Source organism: Balaenoptera physalus (genome assembly GCF_965194825.1).
Source record: "Balaenoptera physalus genome assembly, chromosome: 20".
Lineage (NCBI taxonomy): Eukaryota > Metazoa > Chordata > Mammalia > Artiodactyla > Balaenopteridae > Balaenoptera > Balaenoptera physalus.
In genome coordinates this window covers 3,036,376-3,061,456 of record NC_138901.1, presented here as the reverse complement: position 1 = coordinate 3,061,456, position 25,081 = coordinate 3,036,376, and the positions used below count along the sequence as shown (strand labels likewise).

Sequence of the window (25,081 nt, the reverse complement as noted above, 5' to 3'; positions counted from 1 at the left end):
TGTAACTAGAAAACATTTTAAAAGTAGAAGCCTCTTTAAAATGCTATACACATTGTGCATCTGAATCCTTGATTTTAGAGTAGAAAACCCTGGAGGGACAGGAAGGGAAAAAAATCGATCCCATCTTTTTCACTGAAGAGCAGCTATAAGAAACAATAAAGTCATCCACCGCTTATGTTTAAATAACTACAAAGTCCAGGGCACGTATGGCCTAAAAATGAGGAGAGAAGGCGTTCTCCTCCAAGTCCGCTGAGGCTGGCCAGCTAAGAAAGCAGGGTGCAAACGTCCCTGCAGAGGGGTCCTCCAGGACCGTCACTACAGGGTGTAGACAAGCCATTGTTGTCCCCGAAGCTGAGCTCTTGGGCCTAGAAACTGTAACCGAAGACAACCGATCTGAGTTTATTTCCACGTTCATCGATGCTACATACTGAATGCTTGTATCCTCCCCAAATTCATCTGTTGAAATCCTAACCCCGCAGTGTGATGGATTTAGGAGGTGGGGCCTTTGGAAGGTGATTGGGTCATGAGGGTGGAGCCCTCCGAGATCCCAGAGAGCTCTCTCGCCTCTTCTGCCATATGAGGACACAGTGAGAAGACAGCCCTGTACGAACCAGGAAGTGGGTCTCACCAGATAGCAAATGTTCCAGCACCTCGATCTTAGACTTCCAGCCTCCAGAACTGTGAGAAATAAATGTTTGTGTTTAAACCACCCAGTCTGTAGTATTTTTGCATAGCAGCCCTGATGGACTAAAGACCATACGCATCTCAGAAGGACTGTTTGTTTCGAGTCCTTACTCCCACGGTTTCCAACAAAGTGACCATTTGAAGATGCTAAGACCCGGCGGGTGACTTTTCGGTCATTACTTGCTAAAATCTGAGAGGGGGTACATCCTAATCAGAAGAGAGGCATTTGGAGAAAGCCTTCTAATGGTGTTTACCACCCAATAAATCTACATTTGCTTTGTCTGCTGGCAACAGCTGGCATGAGTTTCTGTGTTGATGAGATTGGTGTGTTCCTTACAAGTCTCATTTGGTGAGTAGCAGGTCATTACCTCAGCACAGCCTTGGTGTTCAGATACCTTTTTTTTTTTCCATCCGTCAAGCTGGAGGAGCCAGGTCTTCATTTACCCTCATTTCCCACTTCTGTCTTTTGTTTATCACCATCACCTGCCTGCCATACACAATATTTTTCCTCTCTAACTATTCAAATCTATACCTACCCTGGTCTTTTCCAACATCTCAAAAAAACATCTCAGACGTATTTAGCTTGCAGAATCCTCTCCATCTTGGAAAAAAATCCTGGCACAAAGATGACCTCATCCACTACTACTCTTCCCTCTGTAACTTGCTTCAGCCCCACTGGGCTCCTTGTGGTTTCTCGAATATGCCCAGCACGTCAGAGCTCTGCACTGGCTGTTCTGTTCCAAGGTATCCACCTTGCCCAATTCCTCACCACCTCCAGGACTTGGACCAAATTTCACCTACTTAGTGAAGCTCTCTCTGACCATCCTATTTAAACATGTAAACCTGTGTCAAGCGGCTTTGGCGATGGTCCCCAGTGATCCTTGCCTCCTGGGGTTCATACTTTTGTGAAATTCCCTCTCCTTGAGGGCTGGCTGGAACAAGTGACTCATTTCTAATCAACAGAATATGGCCAAACTGAGGCGATGTCATGTCCAAGATCAGGCTAGAGAAAGACTCTGCCCTCTGTCTTGCCTGTTTGCTCACTGGAGCTAATGGAAACCAGCTGCCATGTTGGGCGCTGTTTTATGGACAGGCCCAAGTGGCAAGGAACTGAAGGAGGTCTCTAGCCAACAACTAGTAGAGACTGAGCCCCCCATCCAACTGCCCCAGAGGAGCCAAATCCTGCCAAGTACCATGTGATTAAGCTTGGAAGAGAATCCTCCCCCCGGGCGAGGCTTGAGATGCCTGCGGTCCCACTGGACTCTGTGTCTGCAGCCTGACAGACCGTGCTCCAGAGGACCCAGATAAGCCTGGCTTCCTGACCAACACAAACTCGGAGATAACAGATGTTTGTTGTTCTAAAATAACTCACACAATATTCTCACTCCTCCCCCTCCCACACCTAATTTCTTCCCCTATTGTTTTCCTCCATAAAGACTTATCACCTTTGACGTGCAATTTATTTTACTTATTGATAGTCTCCGTCAACATCTACTAAAATACAAGATTCATGAAGGCAGGGACTTTTGTCTTTTTCTTTTCATCAATATATTTTGATGTCTAATTAGTGCCTGGCACACAGTAGTCAATCGATAAATATGTTAAATAGATGAAGTATTGTATCACTCAATGACAAATTATCTGTTTTTCCTCCTTCACTAATGTTAAGTTCCTAAGGAAAATGGTTTCATTGCAATAAATCATCTCCCACTGAACCCTCCTTCTTTAGGACTTTTTTATAATTAATATTTGTTGAGAGGATCGTCAGTGAATAAATTAGAGAAAAGTGGATTTTTTCGCTAAGTGCAATAACAATCAAATCAGGGAAATGACCAGATGACCCATTAACTCCATGTTAGTGTCTCATAGAGGTCAAGGGCTTGAGACTATGGTGGCGGGGGAAAAAAAAAAAAAGAATCCGAATTCTAGAGTTTCTTTTTTCACAGACAAAATGTAGGTCATTGCCTTCTTAAGAACATTAACTTAGTTCTTTCCCATTATTCAAAACAATGGTACTAGCAGGAAAAACAAAGAGCAAAATGTCCTCCATTCTGGAAGAACTGCTTTTATCAATGTGACATAAATGCCTAGGAAAGAAGAGCAGTGTCAGTCATCACCTTATAAAAAGAATCAGGGTAGCTTCTTCAGGGTTAAGTTTTCCGCTACCGTAGAGTGATGGAGCCGTGATGATAGGTATCCCATCGGTTTGTTGAAACCGCTATCTGTGGAGAAAACATCACTCGTCGGTTCAAGAGAGAGGGTATTGGTCACCCGTCTGTGTTCTCAGCCACGTCCTCGGACAAAGATCATACGTGTGAGACCTTCTGGGGACATTTCCCTTTTGCTGTTTGTATCAAGCCTAATAACTCTTAGTATCATAATGTTAGAAAAGGTAGGATATCATCTGGTTATGAGAAGCACACGCATTGTGGAATTCACACAAGACTGAGTTTGAAGCTTAGACCTGAAGCAGTTACGTGACTTTCCCAGATAACACAGCCAGAAAGTGGAAAACCTAATCTTCATCTATAAAATGAATATAATAGCTCCTTTCAAACTTGTAGTGAAGACCCAATGAATATCGTATTTAATCATCCAGAACATAGTAAGCACATAAATGCTTACTTCCCCAAGCTACCATAGAAATATTTATAGTCTATGTGATGCCTGAAATAATGACATTTTCCATCCACTGTTCCTAAAGTTAGATTTGAGGCCACTTTTCCTAGAACAAGGAAGTAACTGAAGGATAAATTCACAGGGGACAAAAGCTAAACAGTTTGTTAAATGATGGGTTTTACGAATTCAAAAAAGAAATGATTCAACCAAATCCTTGGGTGGTCTTGGTTATAAATATTTATTCTAAATACCCTTTATATATCTGTTGTTTTTCCAAAAACTCTACCTTATGCTATTTTCTAACTTTCAACTCATTTATATCCAAGTCTTGACGTGGACTCACCATTCACATGCACAATGGAAAAAACAGATTTTTCAGTGTCCTTTAAAACTCTTGTTCTTTTGCAAATAAAAATGCACTTATTTAGGAAAATGCATTAGAATAGCATCGTGAGTGCCCCTTCCACTTCAGTCTTTTCTTCCAGTTTCAAATGTTGTCATGGTCTTGTTTTGCATGGGATTAATGCCTCGATTTTATCACAGTGCTCATGTTCTAAAAATAAACTTAAGCAGGAATTACGTCTATCAGTTACTCTGGTTCTCTCACTGTCTGTCTCTGTCTCTGTTTCTCTCTCTCTCTCCCTCTTTCTCTCTCTCTGCTGATTTGAATTGAATTGAACTCTGGACCCTGTTCACCTTTAAGCTTATTTTTGGCTTAATTTCAGGAACTCTTAAATGGCATTCCACAAAATAGCTGTGGCTTAGGCATTTCAAGTCACTCTGTTGGTTAAAATCTGACTTACAGAGTGGTTGGTCTACCGTTTCCAAAGTAAAGTGGCAAAGGTACATTAATATATTGTTTTCTTCTTAAGAGAGTGGTTGGTCTACAGTTTCCAAAGTAAAGTGGCAAAGGTACATTAATATATTGTTTTCTTCTTAAGGGTCTGTCTCTTGTAGCTGTAAGGGTAGTGTTTAGCACAAATACTCCAGTCTTATTTCCCTAATGACCTTTCAGTTCCTATGACTGTATAAGAGTATAATGCAAATGACCAAAATCCATCAGCTTTATAAGAAAAGTTCTTGTTTACCACCTATATCCAGCAACAAGGGAGACAATTTGATTTTATATGCTAAAGAATTCATGGTGTCCAGAGAGCAAGAATTGATAAATCTATAATTTTCTGAATAGATACTCAAAGACAAAAGTTCTAAGATTTTAATGGACAAGAAAAAAGCCTTAGAGAAATTACAATGAACACAACAGGAGAAAATTCTCTACTTCGAATCTATGTTAAAATAAGTCTATATATGTCCCTCCCAATCTCCCAATTCATCCCACAGATACACTAATATGTATAAAATAGATAACTAGTAAGAACCTGCTGCATAAAAATAAATAAAATGAAATAAATAAATAAGTCCAGAAAAATGGATGTTTTTATTTTCTCTCATATAACTATATATAATTCTTAGAAAAAATTAACCTATTTTTCTTGAAGTTTTTTTAGGGGATGTTTAAACACACATTCCAAAGCTTGAAGCCATATATTCATAAATGTATGCATATCTACAGATGCCATGATTTGCTTTTGATAGAAGTTATAGAATACTCCATCTGGTATTAAATATGGGATAGAAGGAAGTCACTTTTAGACACCTACATCTACAGTGGCACATAAGCTCTCTTCAGTCAACTCTCTCAAGACCAATTTGAAACTGTTTTTGACCAAAGTTTCAAAAGAACTCAAGGAAAATGACACACAGCCTCCTACTTAAAGCCCTTGCATAGGAAATTACATTCTCTTAACTGCATTTAATTCAACACTGATATTTACATTGCTGGATACAAAGCATTGCTGCTTCCTAATCAAAGAGGCCAGCGTGAGCAAAACATAGGCTGATGACTTTGAATAATGGCAATAATAGAGCAATGCTTACCTGGGTTCACTGTCTCCACAGAGGATCTACAAGCTGGGTGCTCATGGCTGGGCAATGGTAAAAATGTTCTTTAGTTAATAATACAGGAAAGAAAAGCTCCAGACACCAAGAACCTGGGTTAACCATTGACACTGGTTGGTTCCTACAGCTCCACCCTGGGAATCTACATAGGCAGCCCTTGGCATCTTATAAAGCAGGCAATAGCCGGTCAGCTGAGCACCTCTGTACCACAGGAGAAAGGACGGGGAGAAGGTCACCCAAGCACACCCTGACTCACTTTTCACTCGGGCTGGGATACAAAGGAGGAAGATTTCCTGGGCCAGGAATATGTTCAACTATGCCTGTAAGTGACTCAAATATTTACCAACAGGGTTATTGGGAGCTAAGTTTTCAGACTTGGTCTGAGCAATGCAAAGAAGCTCTTTTCACCAGAGTTCTTTGTGTACACCTTAGCAGGTCAGGGTTGAGATGGGATGCCAATGAAAACTGAGACAAGGCAACCAGAAACAGCTAAGCAGCCACTCATCCCTTTATTCAACATGCCTTTAATGATCATTTACCCCACGCAGCGCAGTTCCAAAGAACCGGCATCCACAGTTGAATAAACCTTGGTAAACAGAAGACAGAGATGGAGGCTAAAGGTCTGCCCCACACACACACCAACCTCAAGAATCAGAGTTTAAGACAGAGATGATGAATAAACCACAGGCTGTTGTCCGGATCCAGAACGTACAATCTGACAGTTCCTCTCTGCCCCAGCAATTAGTCCTCAGGGATGAAACAAAATGTTGAGGTGCTCATGGGGTCAAGCTGGCTGACCAGGAGTCACAAAACTGATTAATAAGTGAAGAGGTGGTAGAGTCTAGAGTAAGTTCCCAAACATGTGTAAGGCAGCCACAAGAAACTAAAGAAATAACAACCCAAGCTCTTCAGAACCTGGGGCAACTGTATCCAGGAGATTGCAAAAGGAGTTCTGTGCTGGCAAAGGAATTAGCATTTTTCTTTACTCCAAAGAGCATTGGTAGCATGGGGATCTGGGAGGGCCCATCTCGTTTGGTTCACCCTCCAAATTTAAGGGGCCATGTCTAGGTTCTGACCGTAGTTGCTGTTTGGGGGTTGTTTGGTTTTGTTTGCCTTTTTAAAAGCATGAACTCTTTATTTTTTTTAACATCTTTACTGGAGTGTAATTGCTTTACAATGTTGTGTTAGTTTCTGCTTTATAACAAAGTGAATCAGCTATACATACACATATATCCCCATATCCCCTCCCTCTTGCAGCTCCCTCCCACCCTCCCTACCCCACCCCTCTAGGGGGTCACAAAGCACCGAGCTGATCTCCCTGTGCTATGCGGCTGTAAAAGCATGAACTCTTGAGGAAGCAATAGTGGATTTCAACGTTGGTGCTGTCACTTACCGGCTTTGTGACACTGGGAGCTGCTTAATCTCTCTGTATCCCAGTTTCCTCATCTGTAAAATGGGAATAATAATCATAACAACAACAGCTCCTATTCAGGCTGATACTCAGTGTTCCAAACCTGTTAGCTATCAATCAGGTTTTGACATTCTCATAGGAGCACGTGATTTGCAACCTGTTACACAGTAACCGGTAGAAGAGTTTGAACCCTCCAAGGGACGTATCTTTTAAATCACCCATAAATGTCAGGGAAGCAGTGGACCCAGAGGTCAACTTTTCTGCCAAGAAATCTGAAGACTGGAGAAATGTCTACATTTCCATACAGATCGAGGCCACTTTCGTGGTGGTGTATGCAAAACAAGGCCGACGTGATCGCTTAGTGAGTATTATCAGTTACCCTGCTCTGTTCCCGGCTTTTCGAAAGCTAAGGTTCCTTTATCAGTGGTCCATCTGAAAGGACTTAAAAGAACAAAACACACACATAACTCTCTCTCCTCTGCAAGGACAGTCTCAGGGAAGGTGGCTTTGTTTAGGTGAGTGTTCGGACTGATAGGAGAAGATGAGGCCACTAAACACGGAATAAAAAAGACGAAAGAGAGGAGCAGGACAGGAGAAAAGATGGGGAAACTGGACTGCATCCCAAGTCCGAGTCAGATCATCCCTGCGCGCCTCATTCCTTTGTTTGAAGTAAATTCCCAGAACACCAGACACACCCATACTCACATGTAAGCAGAAAAACACTTTCTAAAGCCAAAAAAAATGATTCTCTGGATTGGCTTTTCGGTTGCATCCTATGCTTCCTAAATCTACCTTAGCTGAAAATTTAATGTATTGAAGTTCAGCTTTGGGGAGCTGCAATCCCCCCGAAACACAGAGAGAAACTGAGGTAAATTGAAGGGGCCTGTTTTGTTTTAAGATTTGTCAAATGACAAGATGAGGAAAGAAGCCATGACTTGAATATAAGAAGTTGGATACATGATCTCTTTTTCAATCATCTGTACTTCACTGCTGTCTGGTGATTTTAGTAGTGGTCTAAAAAGAAGATAGACTCTAAAGAAGATATACTATACCAATTCTATATACTATACAAAATTCTAGAGTCTAGAATTGAGGTATTACTATTCTAGATCTGTCATGGACAAAATGTTTTGTTTGTTTGGCCTTACTCCTGTTTTTGTTAAGCCCTGGGAACTAAGAATAGTTTTTACATTTTTAAATGGTGGGGGGAAAATTAAAAGAGGAATAATATTTTGTGATATGAAATTTATATGAAATTCAAACTTCAGTACCCATAAACAGTTTTATTAGAACACAGCCCCACTCTTTCATTCGTTTACATCTTGTCCATGGTTGCCTTCACCCTACAACAGTAGAATTTGATGACCCTCAGAGCCTCAACAGACACCATGTGGCCCTCAAAATCTCCAATATTTAGTATCTGGCCCTTTACAGAGAAATGCTTGCAAATCCCTGAGCTAGCTAAACTATGCAATTCCCTCTTCTCCAAAGACACTGATTCTCTTTTCTGATTAATGAATAACACAGGGTTAACTCCAAGCCAACTGAATTTCTACAATTTAGAATCCTATCTTTTTTACATCCAACTCAGCAGTTGTGCTCCTTGGTATTTACCCAAAAGAGTTAAAAACCTACATCTACACAAAAACCTGTACACATATATTTATAGCAGTTTTATTCATAATTGTCCATACTTAGAAGGAACCAAGACATCCTTCAGTAGGTGAATAAACAGTGGTACATCCAGACAATAGAATATTAAGCAGTGCTAAAAGGAAACAAACTATCAAGCCATGAAAATACATGGAGAAACCTTAAATGCCTGTTACTAAGTGAAAGAAAGCGATCTGAAAAGCCTACATAACGTGTGATTCCAACTATATGACATTCTGAAAAAGCGAAAATTATGGAGGTAGTAAAAAGATCAGGGGTTGGTGAGGGGTAGAGGAGGGGAGAGATGAATAGGCAGAGCACAGAGGGTTTTCAGAGCAGTGAAAACACCCTGTATGATATTACAGTGATGGATATATATCATCATACAATTGTCTGAAGCCATAGAATGTACAACACCAAGAGTGAACCCTAAAGTATACTATGGTGATTCCTTGGGTAGTTACAATATGTCAATGGAAGTTCATCCTTAGTAAAAACAAACAAACAAAAATGTACCTTTCTGGTGAGTGATGTTCGTAGTGGTAGAGGCTAAGCCTATGTAGCAGGAGAGGGTATACGGGAAATCTCTCTGCCTCCCCTCGATGTGACTGTAAACCTAAAACTGCTCTAAAAAATAGTCTTGAAAAAAATTCTATCTTTCCTTCAAGGTTCCTTTTACTAACTCCTTCCTTGCCTACTATAAATATCAATTCAGTTTATTTAAAAAATAATCTTTAAAAAGAATAAACTTTTTAAAGGCACTATCCCTTCCAATCTATACGTTGTGGTTTTTTGGTTGCATGTGTCTCTTCCTTCACCAAATTTTAAATTCTAGCGGCTAAGGATTGACTGGATCTTATCCATCGCTGAATCCAACAAAGTGTCTAGCACAAAACAGTAACACAATAGATACTAAGGAATTAATGCTTTTTTTAAGTAAGTAAGCATACCATATTTGGAGACCAGAGACTTATTGACTGACTGACTGATTTTACTCTCCTTGACCCTTTTCTTCAGTTCACTGTCTCAACCAGCTTCCCTACAATCCCTTGTCCATTTCCACCTCTCCGAAGGCCCGAGACCCTTTTGCTGCCCTTATGCTCCACCCAACATCATAATCGCTGGATTGTGCCTGAGTTTTTTTCTCTCTTTATCATCCCATCTCTCACAATTTTCCTTCCTGGTGTCTCATTTCCACTTGAAGGACTGTGTTTTACCATGTTCCAAGCCCTTCAGAATATACACAATAAGAGGCAAAGGGAAAAAAAAGTTAACTTGAATTTGCTTCCTCAAGGAGAAATCCAGTTCAGCATTGTTATAAGCAGATGCACACTATTCCAGCAAAAGATTTAAATACAAATGATGCAATTTACTGTATCACTCAAAAGAGCTTGATACACTGAATGAATCACGCTAACAGGTTAAGAGCTGCGTTATCCTTCCCAGAGGAGGGAAAAAATTGAGAGAATACCTTCAAGAATCTCTCTTGGATATTCAAGTTACGGATGTTTATTGTAGATACTATGAATAAAAGTGCAAAGGAGGCAATACAATTAATCACCAGCCTCAATTTCCTTTGGAAAAGTTATTTCCAGTCTTTTTTCCTTTTGGTTTAAGAAAAAAATTGAGATTCAATTATATTCACAATTTTGAATCTTGCTTTTTAACCTTTGTCAAGGAGCTCGTGTCTTAATGCAAAAGAATGCATTCGTAGCCATGGAATTTCCGACATCCAGGAGAAGCAGTTGAAGCAGATCTTTCGGAGCATGTGCTGGCTTCCTTGTACTCCCCAGTCATGCCCGCATTTACTGATAGGATTTACTCTTGAGTTGTGGGCATTAACTGAAACTGTGCCCTGAGAGAGCTTTGTAAACTGTCCAGCATGCCATGTGAAGGTGTGCCCAAACACGGTGTAAATCCTATTTCTCTGGACGAAGTGCTTATACGCTGAAAAGCGGTCACTCTCCTCAAGGAAGCCTTATGGGAATGGAAATTGCATCAAAGGCGGTTGATCGGATTTCAAAGGATGCCCTTATTTTAAAGACTATTTTTCTTTTATGAACTCTTTCTCTGCCTCTCCAAGGGAAGCCGGTGAGACAATTACCTGAATAACCCAAACCCCTAACTAACTTCATTACCACGTGGATTATTTCATTAGGAAACATGCGAGGGAGATTCATTTACCTACATAATGTCCTCAGTTCGTCTTCAGTGTTCATATGGCAGCAAAACCCTCCCTCCCCTCCTTATGCCCCTCTTGTACACTTTCAAACTGCAGGGATGGATTGTAAAAAGGAAGGTCCTCGTTACTTCCTTCTCTTCCAAGACATTTTTTTTTCTAATGCTTTCCTCCCCCCAGCTCCCCAATAAGAATTAAAAGTGGTATTTCTTTTGACAGCTGGTAACTAATCCCACCTTAGCAGGAAAGAGAACAGGAAGCCAGCAAAGGAATTTTCCATTCCTATGTCTCTTTCAATTTTTTTCCACATCAGGTACTTTTCAAAATCTAGACATTTCCCGTGAGTCTGTCTATCTTCTTGTTTTGTCTACTAGAGTCACATGTTCTTAACTTCTGTGCCGGCTACGGAGAAGCCTGACGGAGCTGAGGTTTGTCTTCGGAGGGGGTAGAACTTGAGAACCTTTGAATCTCCAGAGGGAATAAAACTGAAATGCGATGCCTTTGCTTATACAAACAGGATTTTTCCTGTTGTAAAGTTCACACAGCTAGTCCCACAAACCACAAATCAAAGTGCCTCATGTTGTAAAGAGAACTACAAAAGACTTTTTTTTAAAATAAATTTATTTTATTTATTTATTTATTTATTTTTGGCTGCCTTGGGTCTTCGTTGCTGCGCGCGGGCTTTCTCTAGCTGCGGTGAGCGGGGGCTACTCTTCGTTGTGGTGTGCGGGCTTCTCATTGCGGTGGCTTCTCTTGTTGCGGAGCACAGGCTCTAGGCACACGGGCTTCAGTAGTTGTGGCATGCGGGCTCAGTAGTTGTGGCACGCGGGCTCAGTAGTTGTGGCACGCGGGCTCAGTAGTTGTGGCTCGCGGGCTCTAGAGCGCAGGCTCAGTACTTGTGGTGCATGGGCTTAGTTGCTCCACGGCATGTGGGATCTTCCCGGACCAGGGCTCGAACCTGTGTCCCCTGCATTGGCAGGCGGATTCTTAACCACTGCACCACCAGGGAAGCCCTACAACTGACTCTTAAAGTAAGTTTCTGCTCACCCATCTTTCACCTGCCAGACTGCCTTCCTTGATTCCTTCCTTCCTTTCTCCTCCTCCCTCCTTCCCTTTCTCTGTTTCCTCCTTTTTTTAAAAAAAATACTAGTGGATTCTGTGTATTCTGCTATGTTCCAAGTTTTCCAGAGAGTATATGATAAGAAGTGGGGGAAAAAGGAAAGAATAATCAACTTGAATTTGTTTCCTCAAGGAACATCCATTTGAGCCTTTTCATAACCTAAGGCACAATATTTCAATAAATGATTTTTTTAAATGGTGAAATTATAATTTCCTAAAGGTGGTGATTTATACAAAATGGGAATGAAATGCATCTATGTCAGAGGGTGTCATTTCAAATGAAATAATTTAATGAAGATGATGTCTACTGCAGCCTGTTTGATTCTGTATAAATAAAAGCATTGCTCTAAAACTGAAGATGACTTTTTTTTTCTTAAATTTTCCAACTGTATATTTTTACTGTGGCAATAATCATTAGAATCTAAATAAAAGTAACAAGAAACACTTATTGAGTGGATGTTAGTCGCACGTACCCTTTTAGACACTTTTCATGTATTGTGTCATTTATTTTTCTCATTTAACCAATGGGGAAACTGAGGTAGACACAGGCATCTCATTTTACCTGCTCAAGGCCTCACATCTCACAAATGAAGACCCCAGGAGATGAACCCAGGCAGTCTGGCTACAGAACCAGAGCTGTGAACCACTTGTTTTTGCCTAAGTATTGGCCGAGCAAATCTTTCCTTGGTCTAACAAATATTGATTAGATACCAATAAGTTGCCCCAGACAAAATTTCATCAGCCCCCAAAGGAAAGCAAAACCATTTCAAATTATGACAACTACAGAGCAATGTTTGCATCTCTAGTTCCAAATAATATCAGCTAATGAGAGAGCTTGATACAACTAAATCATAATGAAAATCTCAAAATCTGAAGTTTAGATTATGTCTCTTTTTTGACAGATTTAAAGCTCAATGTAAAGCAAATATATCAGGTAAATTTATTTCTTGGTGTAATTTTCTGTGGGACTATTTAGTATGTGTTGAAGGTGTTTGCTCAACTCAGAAGGATGCCCATTTTTTAGAACCCTCACGACCCTGCCTCACATACTCAAAGCTCCATGGGGTCCCTGTCTGAGTTCTAGACTTTCCCATGGATCTGATGTGAAGACCACCACCGTCTTCTTCCAAGTCATTTCAGACCCTGACTGCATTTCATTCCTGTTTCACATTATACATCTTATTCCTGTTACAAACTCCTCTGCCTATTTTATTTATTTACTTGTTTAAATAAACTCAGGTTCCTAGGACTTTCGGATCACTCACCCAGCAAAAAATGAACACCACTAAATTACAGCAATTCTGAATTTTTTCACTTAATCTTATATCTGTTATACAGTAAAGCAGATACATAATTAGAAGTTTTATATTTTTCTAGAAGAGACAGAAAAGCAGGGAAGGATGGAGAGCAAGAGAGGGGAGGAGAAAGGATCCTCATCTTTTATAAAATTTAGTCATATATGTATATATTTTTGGAATTTGATTTAACACACATTGAGCACCTATATATTCCAGGAGATGTGCTAAACACTACAGTTAAAAACTTGAATAAGATATGGTCCCCTGCCTACTATCAGGGAATTATTAGTGTAGTAGTAGGACAATACAGTAAGTATATTTTTAAAAGAACTGCTGAATTTTAGGTGATGCGAATGCTTAAAAAAGCACAAACCAATTGTTATGGAAACAAAGTAAAGATAAACCCATCCACTGGTGGAGATCAGCATAAGTTGCATGCAAGTGGTGATTTCACGATGAACCAATGAACTTTCAAGAGGTAGAGAAGGTTATGAATGTATTGCGAACCTAAATGAAAGCATGCAAAACGTCAGAAGAGAGACACTATTGGGGAGACAGGAATGTTGCAGGTGGACTGCGGTTTGGGGGCGCCTGTTAAGAAAGCAAAGATTGAGAAAAGGGATCGGGACCAGGTCCTAGAAGAACTTCATCATCAGGTGAGGACATTGTGGCTCACGGGCTCTAGAGCGCAGGCTCAGTAGTTGTGGCGCACGGAATTTGTTGCTCCGCGGCATGTGGGATCTTCCCGGACCAGGGCTCAAGCCCGTGGTCCCTGCATTGGCAGGTGGATTCTTAACCACTGCGCCACCAGGGAAGCCCCTATTCTGCTGTTTAAAGGCAAGCTACACCTCGAAGTTTTTTTCTGCAATAAATCGACTAACTATATTTATAATGTGCAGTTGTTTCAATACCTTATAAACCACAATCCAGCTTAGAAAGCAACATATTTCACATTTCTACTATCTGCTTTGATTTATACATAAGGGCAAAGAACGAAGAAGCCCAAATTTAGCAGAACTGTGTAGACAAACCTCGGCATACAATTATTCTAAGAAATTTATTTTGCATTAATGATTTCTCTTATCCTGATCTATGCATTTCAAAAAGATTGCTAAGTACCAGTACATTCTCTCTCTCTCATACACACACACGCACACACACTACCAAACAGCTGAATATTTAATACTGTGTAAACAAGATACCTGGATGATAGATTGTTTACTTCTAATAAAGATATTTGAACGATTATATCTAATGGGTTATATATATCTCATCGCAATCCTTAACCCACTACCATTTTTTCTTTTTTAAAAATAAACAGTATGATGAATTAGATGTGCAAAAAGTTCAGTCTAAGTGTGATATTGTGATTTATAGTAAGACCTCTTCCTGGCCCAGAGCTCCTAAAACCCTTGGAATTTCCTGTGATAAGGGCAATAAAGGTGTCTTCTGTTATGCTAATGTAATAACTTTTGGAAAGCCCACAGGTAACCTAAGGGGTGAGGGCTGGGTGCACCGGGAACCAACTTTGTGATTAGAAGGTTGGAATACCAGTCCCAGCCCCTTTAGCCCCTGGGGAGGGAAGAGGGGCCAGGGGTCGAATCAATCACCACTGGCCAATGATTTAATCAACCATGACTGTGTAATGAAGCTTCCATAGGGACCCAAAAGGATGGGGTTCAGAGAGCTTCCCAGTTGGTGAACCTGTGTAGGTTCAGCTCACCTGGAGGGGGCATGGCAACTTCACACCTTTTCCCCACACCTCGCCCTGCGCATCTCTTCCATCTGGTTGTTCCGAAGTTACATCCTTTTCTAATAAATGGGTGATGTAGTAAGTCATGTTTCTGAGTTTTGTGAGCAAATCAATCAAACCCAAGGAGAAGGTCGTGGGAATCTCTGATAGCGAAATGGCCAGAGGTACAGGTTATAACCTGGACCTGCGATTGACATTCTAAGTTGGAGGGAGTTGTTGGAACCTCCAATTTGGAGACAGTTGGCAGTCAGTTGACACCCTGGGCTTGTAACTGGTGTCTGAAGAGCGGGAGGGGGCAGTCCTGTAGGACTGAACCTGTAGAATCTGATGCTATCTCTGGATACATCATTTCAGAACTGAGGTGAATGATAGGACATCCAACTGGTGTCTGGAGACACCCCTTGCCCCTTGTTGGTAGGGGAAACTGTCCCCTACAGCGTTGGAATCGGGTCCTGAAACCCAAAAGACTATGGCATAGTCTAAAACTGTAATAAAATAAGGTAAAATAATACCTTCAAAGATGGTATTTAATAATATCTAAATAAGTAAATATAATGTATTCATTTCAATAATTTATAAATCAGAGTTTTTTACAGTAAATTTAGCTCAAATTAAAGCAAAGCTGTAATTATATTCTTTATCCACAAAGTATTTTAATAGGTTCAGTGTTAGAGATCATTATATTTCCTAACAATGAATTTAGAACAGGGTTTAAATAAATCCATCTTCCCCTCTTATTCAAACTGAAATCTCTAGGGGTGGGGGGGTTGGTAGAAGGAAGAAGTGTCATCGTGTTTGTGTGTATGTACATGTGTGTGTACATTGTGTGTGTACGTGTGTGTGTGTACGTGTGTGTGTGTGTTGGCTTTAGTTGAAAAGCTAAGAAACTAATGAAAACACACTCCTGCTGGTTACAGGAATAGAATGTTCTGTGTTTTTTTTGGGGGGGTGATTATTTTATAATTAATTTTTATTGGAGCACAGTTGATTTACAATGTTGTGTTAGCTTCTGCTGTACAGCAAAGTGACTCAGCCGTTATCCACTCTTTTTTAGATTCTTTTCCCATATAGGTCATTACAGAGTATTGAGTAAAGTTCCCTTTGCTATACAGTAGGTTCTTATTAGTTACCCATTTTATATACAGTAGTGTGTATATGTCAACCCCAATCTCCCAGTTTATCCCTCCCCACCTCTCTCCCCCCTTGGTAACCGTAAATTTGTTTTCTACCTCTGTGACTCTATTTCTGCTTTGTAAATAGGTCCACTTGGGGAACAGAATGTTCTTGAGCTGGTGACATGGCTGGGCTCTCCAGAAAGTGGGAAATAAGAATGGTTAACACCCCACTTCCGATTCCTGAGCCTGTCTACTTCTCTTTATCCCCCCACAGAGCAGAAAGGCATGCGCTGTTCTAGCAGGACAGAGTAGGCAAGATCGGACTTCTCCTGACCCCTGAACCGATTTTCACAAAACAGAACCCAGTGAAAGAAAACACAGGGCTCCCCAAATGCATATTGAAAAGTCATCCATTTTTCACTCATCGGATAACAACACTTAATGACCTGGGTCACCCCACTTGGCTTTCCTATGGCCTTAATGAAAAGGCCAGTTCATTCCACTTGGAAATCAGTGAGACGAACTGTAATGAAAAGCCACAATTCTTTGCCAGGATTCAGCAAAGGCCATGAATAGGCCAGCTTAAAAGTTGAATTTCTTGTTTTCCTTCCTGTGTGGCTCTCTTTGAAAAGGCAAGAAAAGGGTCCATTTGGCCTCTGGAAAACCCATCTCAGAGTATGAGGCATTGCCAACTGGCTAGGTTCATCCTAGGTCAATGGAGCCATGGGGGCATTAGGAATCACATGGCCAGAGGACTAATTCAAAATTGAAGACAAAGCACTAACATGTTTAGATTTTCATGCTAATAGAGTGAGGGTCCTGAACAGGTCCTATTTCATAGGAAATAGCACCTCCAGGGCAGAGGGTCCTAGTGCATTTCAGCGCTTGTGCTTCACATGCCCATCACCCATGAGTTCTCCTCTGTGGTGTAGCAGTTAGTTCTGCTACAACATGATATAAGTGTCCTTAAAAATCACCATAATCTGCAAAAAAACAAAACAAAACAATAAAACTAGGACTTATTGGGGAAAATAGGGTTGGGGTACAATACTCAAAAATTTCATCACCAATACATTAAAAAATAAAAGACAGGATCCTGATAAAAACAGTGGCAGTGTTTTATATATGGTTAAGGAATGCAAAAATGCCACAATAAATATAGCACTTTACCTTGGGAAAGGCCTGAGGTTTGCTTGTGGAAGTGGGGATCTGAAGAAAGGTTTCAGCTTGTGAGTTATTGGGAAGTGGTGGAAGGAGCGTTCTCTGAAATCTCATGGAAAGTTGTACCACCGGGTGTAGGTGGATGAGCTCATAAGACGTTGGGTGAACTGCGATGGTTGGGAGAGTGTGCGTGTGCGTGTGTGTGCGCGCGTGTGTGCACACGCGTGCACGTATTCCTATGCAGCTCCGTTGAATTGGATGCCGTTTTTCTCATTCACCTAGTGTTTCTTGAGAATGAAATCACATACGGGCACACAGGAAGCTTGCTCAAAAGGCATGTTATACTCAAGCAAACAGGTTATGTCCAAACTGCTCCTTAGTATAGCAAGTGCATTGGAACTAACTTGCATGTTCAAAACAAGCATTAGAGCAGAACTGACTGTATCTTCTCAGGTTACATTGATTTAACACCTAAACAGTAAAATGAAGAGTTAAACTCTTTCTTAACTCTGTGAAGATTTCCAAATAGCTGCTGAGGGTTGTGCTGATGTATTAAATCCTTCTACCTCTGTATTTTTTCCCTGTCCCCAATAATATCATTTATCTCCTCATACAACAGGACCATAAATATGGTAAAGTCAAGATTGTTCAAGAGCTTCTTTTCTTCTTACACGATGCAGTGCCTTGTTGATTAGATTATGTTATCCTTCCTGCTCATCTTCCATTTTTTAATCCCAGCTCTGTTTCTTAATTCTTCTGTTTGTTCCAGATCGTAATCAAAGCATTCTATAGCATACTGTATAAAGCATCGCTACTGTTACATTCTGAAAATGTATCCAGCAATTCCTTACCCTTGAAATGTTATTTTCTTGTTTCATTTTGAAGTTGGATTTTGTTGTTATTGTGTGTGTTTCGCCAATTCTGTGACATAGCTTATTTACATAAAATACCCAAAGCAAATGCTTTTCAATATATATCTCATCTGGTTTTTCAACAAGGTACAGATTTGAGAATCTTCTCTGTCTAGGAATCTTATACTTTAGAGAGGATTTTACAATGATCCAATGTAAATATAAAATAACAGGAACACCCACACCATGTTGGGTCTCTCGTTCATCATGTTTTTAATGCTAATCCCAGAAAACAGCCTATAAAATATGCACACGCATATGTAAGGCGCAAATCTTGCTGTGAACATCCCTCCTATGATTAAATTGATTTCTGAAGAATTGGCTAAGGTAATCAGTACCAAAGATCACTTTCAAAACTTCCTGTGCCCCTGAGAATATTTTGTGTTAATCATATGCATTAGTTTTATAGCCACTTAGGAAAACCTCTTTTAGGTCAAACCAGAAAGAGAGAGACAAGATTAAAACAAGAGGAAAATCCCATCACCTCTATAGAAGATTCAACTGAATGCGGACTTCTGGAAATAAAAGAAAGCTGCTTTTGGAAAGATTAGTAAAAGTGTCAATGTCTTGATATTTTATCCCAAAGCCTGCAAACAGAAAGCTGTGCCATCCCGGGACAGAGGCCATGTATTGATCTGGACAGGATGATAGATGAAGAACAGGGAAAGAGCCAGGTCTAGGATCACAATTAACAAAACAAAACAAAACAAAACAGAGGAAACAGATCCTCAACGCTAATAAACTTGCTAAACAGGATTTCTTTGTCATTGAAAAAAAGAAAATAGAATTTTTAAAAAACTTCTTCATATTTAGGGAAATATGTTTCTTAATTTTCTCGAATATAAATAAGTAAATATTTACCAATCAGTCAATCCCAGGCCCTTCCTGGGGAACTCTGCTTGAATCACCAAATGAGGATATCATGTGAGAACAATATTTGCTTTCTAGAGTTAAAAGGAAATCAGCAGATGTTTCGTACGGGGAACATGATTTCATCGAAGGTATTAAACCCTTTTGCCTGTATTTCTTTGAAGACAAATGTTTCCATTTCCTTTATGGAGCCAATATATTCAGCTTTCTCAGAGTTGCACGGTACAATTCTTCCATAAATCATAGACGACTGTGAGTCACTTTTTTTTTTTTCCCCTAGAGATGAGAGATTATCAAAGTGTGAAGCTTGAATGTTGTCTAACTGTCCCAGCTCTCCCAGCATTGCCCACTAGATTTCTAAGTTTTAAGCAAAGAAGGGAAACATGTTAAAAAAAATCAGATTCTTTTTAAAGTGGGAACTCATATTTCCAATGCCCTACCCTTATCGGGTTACTGTTGTCATTCTACATGGGAGATTTCTCTCACACGACTGCAATTCTCAGCATGACCAGGCTGTTAGAATACAGCACCATGCCCTGCCTATAACAGTGCCTCGCATGATTTATTTAAAAAAAGAGAGAGGAAGTGAGAGGAGAGAGAGAGCTACAGATGAATGAATCATAGGGATTCAAGAGGCAGAGACTGAATCGTGCAGTGTATTTGACTGGGCAGCGCTGTCTCAAGTTCACCATTTGGTTCAGTTCAGGTTTCAGTAACTGGAGGAGAGCAGAGAATAGTAATCAATCGAAAATGCTCCTGTCTGATCAGCTCTAAGCTTGTGACAGGTGATGTGCTGTAAAGGTCCTAGGCGGAGAGAGCAGGTAAAAAATGAGAAGCGTCCAGAGGTGGGAACAGCCAGTTGAAATCCCCAAGTGTTAAGTTATTTGAGTATAAAGGAAAAAGAAAAAGAAACAGCATACCACTGTTGACAGTACACATGGCCAGTTCTCCTCATTTCTACCTCAGTAGATTTTTAGGTGTTTTTTGGTTTAACTGGACGTGCATGCTGTCGTGAATTGCTAATTCCACCTCTCACGCTCGGGTACCAATACTTATGGGCTCTGCCTGCCGTGGATGCTGTGACCTTGAATGACCTGCTTGTTGCCACCACCTGAAATCTGCTGTTGTTCCACCTCCTGGCTGGTCTCCTGGTACTTTAACACGTGTCCAGACAGAGTGTGGACTTTCTATTCTTTTTTGGTTACCATACTCTGGGTTCATGCCTCCCTTTGCAATAGGCTGGCCTCCCAGCCATGTGAATTCCCACTGCAAGCCCAGTCCGTCACTGGTTTCCTGTACGTCCATTTGGACCTACCAAAGGAAAATCCCAGCGTCACTGTGGGACGCAGCTTTGGTGCCTGATGCATAGCCTGCACTTTAAATATATCAGTAAAACAGTGTATTGCTGAACTGACTTGGCAAAATCGAACTGCTGAGTCATCTAAACATGCAGGTGTAGCTTGTGCTGTGACAAGACCAAACTCCAGGCATCATGATATACAGGAAGCAAATTGCTACTACTGACCTCAAATTAGTCAGGGATGGACAAGAGCTTCTACTAATAACCATTTCCCTGTCTTGCCTCTGTGAAGAAGAAAGTGCATACAGGGACCCAGGCATTTCATCTCTGGGGTACATGATTATGATATGTGTTATGATTCATTCTGCTTGATACATGGACTGAGCTTTCCCATCATGCAATCAGATGCCCTAGAAAAACATTTAAACATATCATACACACACACACACACACACACACACACATATAGTTATGTTTTGGTAAAACACAAAAATATAACTGTTGGGGAAGTGATTTCTGAAATAGCATAAAAGGTACATTCTGGATCATTTTGTTAAATTTCATCAACCAACGTCTGTGCTTTAAGAGGGCATCCATATGAGATGGTAGGAACTAAACTGGTGTGGAAAATAGTAGGTGTGTATTACATTAAATACAATTGAAATATAAAATGTTGAAGAGAAGACACACTTTGACTGCATATTTTGAAAAACGCTGGTCTTGAGAGATCCAGCTTGCGGTCCCAACTTTGCCACTTACTAACCTGTGACCTTGAGCTGTCATTTAACTTTCCTTCCTCTCAGTTTTTCAGCTGTAAAATTAAGATGGCTAAAGTCAAGCCTCAGATCCCTTCCAGCCTAGAAATTCCATAATTCTTGGATCAGTCTTTGCTGCGTTCCGGTAATTTATTTGTAATTTATTATTCTATGAGATTATGCTAGGACTTTAGTCCCCTCCTTCTCTCTTGCTTTCTTTTCAACATACAACCCAATTATCATATGGTTTTTAATGTAATGGATTTGAATAAAACAAGTCAAATTATTTCCCCCTGAAAGGTGTAATATGTGATTCTGATATTCAGTAATATTGCTGACCTGTGACATGCCAATCAATCCTGTCTCTGAAAACAGAGCTATAAATCTATACACTGTAATTCAGGCATGGAATTTTTCTCTGCAACAAATAATATGGTCTCTTAATGCAGTGAGTTAGATATGATTTGGGTTTGAGTACAAATGGTTTTAAGTAGAGAATATAATCTGCACAGGGACCTGCTCCCTTAGTTTGTCCCAACTTGGGATGGGGTGATGAGCAATGGAATAATGTACGCTCTTACTAAAAACGAAGCAGAATTCTGTCAGAGAAACACATCCATTCTGGCACCGGGATCCTGGATATTTTTGTTCCTGACCATTTACTATTTGTTGGGTTGGTCAGTGGACAAAGGAAAGTTGTTCCAAAACAACCAGATGGAAAATCGTAAGCTCAGTGAAACCCGAGAATTTCTGAAGAAGTGCCACAGGCAGCAAGGTGAGGGTGCCAACAACAGATTGAAATTCCCCAAGCGACAAAAGTGTCATCTATGTGCTACAGGAGGGTTAAAAAATACATAATATTAATTGTCATCCAACCAACTTCCAAAAAGCAGTACCTGCTCTGTGTGTAGAAGAAATCAGTACGTCTTTACTTCAAGCCAGCCTCTTTGGGCATCTACAATTAATCCAATAAAATCCCTTTAAACTGTAGAGTACAGAACCTGTCATCTTTATCTATTTTATTGGTGAGGCAGGGTACCCACTTTCTAGGGAGCAGAGCTCTCCTCTTCAGCGCTAATTCCAACAATACACTAATTCTATGCTAATGATGCAATTCTAGCCTTGAGAATTCACCATTAAGCCTAGTAAATCGAGGAAAACAACACATCTTGTCACGGTTCTTTTGGTCTTTAGTGAGATAACCATTTGAAAATGAGGAACCCTCTCAAACCACATCTAAATTGCTCTTCTTGTTCTAGGTATTTCCTGAGGGAAAGCTTAGATCATAAGAAAGGAAGAAAAAGTAGGTTTGTTCCGTATGTCCTTATTTCCCCCCCAAATAGATAAAAATCCATTACTACCTTCGAGTTGAAAGAGAATCACTGCAGGGGGAAAAAATCCACTCAGAAACAACCACCTTGAGCTATTAATAGCAGCTATCTCCTGCGTAGCATTTGCTAAAGGTCTGGCAGTATGTTAAGAGCTTGAAGTATGTTCTCTTATTTAATCCTTATAACCTCATGAGTCAACCTAAAATTATCACTCCCATTTTACAAATAAAACTAGGAACCTTGAAGTTGACCTCAAGGTCACACAGCTAGTAAGGAGCCCAGGGTCGCTTCATCATGACCTTTGCTAGTACATAAGCTTTGCCTATAGTTCTTGGGGGCGGTTCTAAGTGAACTTGTTAGTCTCATTAATCTAAATGAGAAATCTCCTCTTGAATGAAAACTGATTTCTTGTAGGTATTCTGCAGGGAGAAAAATGCACATTGGCAGAGCCCAGCTATTGACTGGATGTTAATTGCCCTGCATATTGCAATCATCTTGAAAGTAAACAGGAAGTTGCAAATGCCAAAATTTTTCCAGGTCTCATCTTCACCGTGAGTGGACCAATGTGTTGTCCTAGTCACTTTTCTTCCTTGAATTCTCATCATTTCATGAAAAGTATTTCTTTTCCTCTGAGTGTTAGAAGAGGTCTTACTTGATCACAGAAGTGATTTTCAAGGTCATCGTGAGAAAATAGCAAGCTCTCTGGAACCAGGCACACTTACTGGAGGTCAGATGGGCACTCCACTTATTTCCTGAAATTACTTTAAGTCCTCGAAACTGATACCGATCTGGAAGTTCCTGGATGTTCTGAACACTCAAACCACAGTGGGTTGGTGGAAGGAGAAAGTCACAAGCTATTTCCGTGGGATTACATTAATGGGATTTTCACTGGACATTACAATGAGCAAGTTGAAATTCAAGAACTTGACGAGATCGCCGTAAAGACAAAGAATTGTGAAGCTGGAAAGAATATGATGCTCACCCTCACTTCAAAATCCACCGAAGGAGCTACCCCACTTCATTCATTCCTTGACCGTGTTTTAAGGTTTAAAGTGCTTTTTGGTACCTCCCCCAAAGGTTCACTTCCATTCAGACAATATGCATTCCACATTTTAAATCTCACTAGAGTGTTTCCTTTAACAGTATATTTTCCAAGCTATGCCACTTATGTTATTGTAATCATGGGTAAAATGACCACATTTTGTGGAAAATAAAATCAGGATACATGGTCCAGCAGAATATGTTTCTGATTTATGAGTTTATTTCTGAATAAACAAAATGTGATTATCCTTTTAATGAACTGCCTTGATTGAAAAGCATATGTTCTTTAAAAATTTTTGTTGGGAGTATAGTTGATTTAAAATGATGTGTTAGTTTCTGCTGTACAGCAAAGTGAATCAGTTATACATATACAGATATCCACTCTTTTTTAGATTCTTTTCCCATATAGGTCATTACAGAGTATTGAGTAGAGCTCCCTGTGCTATACAGTAGGTCCTTATTAATTATCTATGTTATATATAGTAGTGTGTATATGTCAATCCCAATCTCCCAATTTATCCCTCCGCACCCCTTTCCCCCCCATAACCATAGGTTTGTTTTCTACATCTGTGACTCTATTTCTATTTATTGAAAAGCATATGAAGACTCATAGGTAGACTGCCATAGAAAACCCTATTTGCATCGTTCTCCAACATTGAACAAAAATAACAGTCACTGTTATAAAAAACCCTAAAGACTTAGCAACCTCAATTATCTTAACAGTTAAAAAAGAGTAACTTATCACCTTGAAAGTAAGGAACACATTTAACATTTACAAGTCAAAGTAATTATTTGAGTTCAGTAAGATGTGATAGCATTTCTATCACTAGCTGTTACTTATAATATTTTGAAATCCATACATCAAGGCTATTTTAAAAATACAAAGGACTCTCATATATTAACTCATTAAAGCACATAAGAGCCACTTAGAAATTATTATTATTATTTTTTGCAAATTCTGTCTATATAATCTATTACTTGAGATCTTCCAAGTGGAATGCCAGAAAACCAAAGACAGAATTTAGTACCATTCAGTAGATGTAATCTGGTTTCACTCCAGATGCCTTTCAATTTTGTTTTCTACTTCTTTGCAGTACTTTGACCCATGGCTTTCCAGGAGGATGGGTTCCACGAATCATCAGGAGCAATAAAAAAGTGGGGAGGGAGAAAGAGCGTGGATGAACAAGGAAACAGAATCTGCTCCATGCTGGAAGAACTGTCCTCTTCCTCCCTTTGCAAATTAACTTTTCCCTCTTGTCTTTCTCTTCCCCCCTGCCCAGTTCCTCCTTCTAAACTTCCCAAACTCTTGGCTGAGGTCTAGATGGAACTGTAAAACACACACACACACACACACACACACACACACACACACACAGAGAGAGAGAACAGTGGCCAGTGAGGTGGGAATATCCACACCTTAACCTCACAAGAAACATTTATAACAAGAAGAGGAAGTTTTGGATGCAAATGAAAGTTTGTTCCACTGGGGCCATTTCCAAAGGGCAAGCTTTTGGTGCTTCTTACTCCCTGTTACAGCACAGAATTAACTTAGAGCAGCAGAGACCAGAACTCATGGGATCCATGGAGATGGAAGCTCATCAGCCCCACACCACCTACTGCTCCCTGGTTCTACACGATCAAGTTCGGCTGCTCCATCCCACTCCCGATTCAATCGAAGGGCCATTCGTAGGGGATAGAACATATCCGTAGTATGAAGATGAATTCATTTATTTGTCTGATTGAGAAACTTTAAAGTCTAGAACAGCTAGATCTATTATACTACACCATTGACTTACAAGAGGTCCATACATCCTCAATAAATCCTCCCTTCCTTCTTCCCAGGCAAAATGTGTCCTTCCTTAGCACACTATTCAGGGCTCTCCTATTACGCTGGTAACTACCAAGGATGATTATTTATAAGC

The 25,081-nt window shown here is 40.2% G+C and overlaps 1 protein-coding gene across 7 annotated transcripts in view; it reads right to left on the bottom strand.

Moving 5' to 3' along the window:
- Positions 1–25,081, bottom strand: part of KCNJ16 (potassium inwardly rectifying channel subfamily J member 16) — a 148,365-nt gene that overhangs the window by 50,028 nt on the left and 73,256 nt on the right. For 4 of the 7 annotated variants that reach the window (XM_082442946.1, XM_082442949.1, XM_082442947.1 and 1 more), the window contains exon 1: positions 5,242–5,914. The exons of 1 other annotated variant lie outside the window; for it this stretch is intronic. The gene's annotated coding sequence lies outside the window, so the exon portion shown is untranslated. Of the gene's footprint in view, positions 1–2,801; positions 2,907–5,241; positions 5,915–25,081 lie in introns of those variants that run through there. 2 more of the 7 variants (XM_082442944.1, XM_082442945.1) reach the window with 1 other exon arrangement.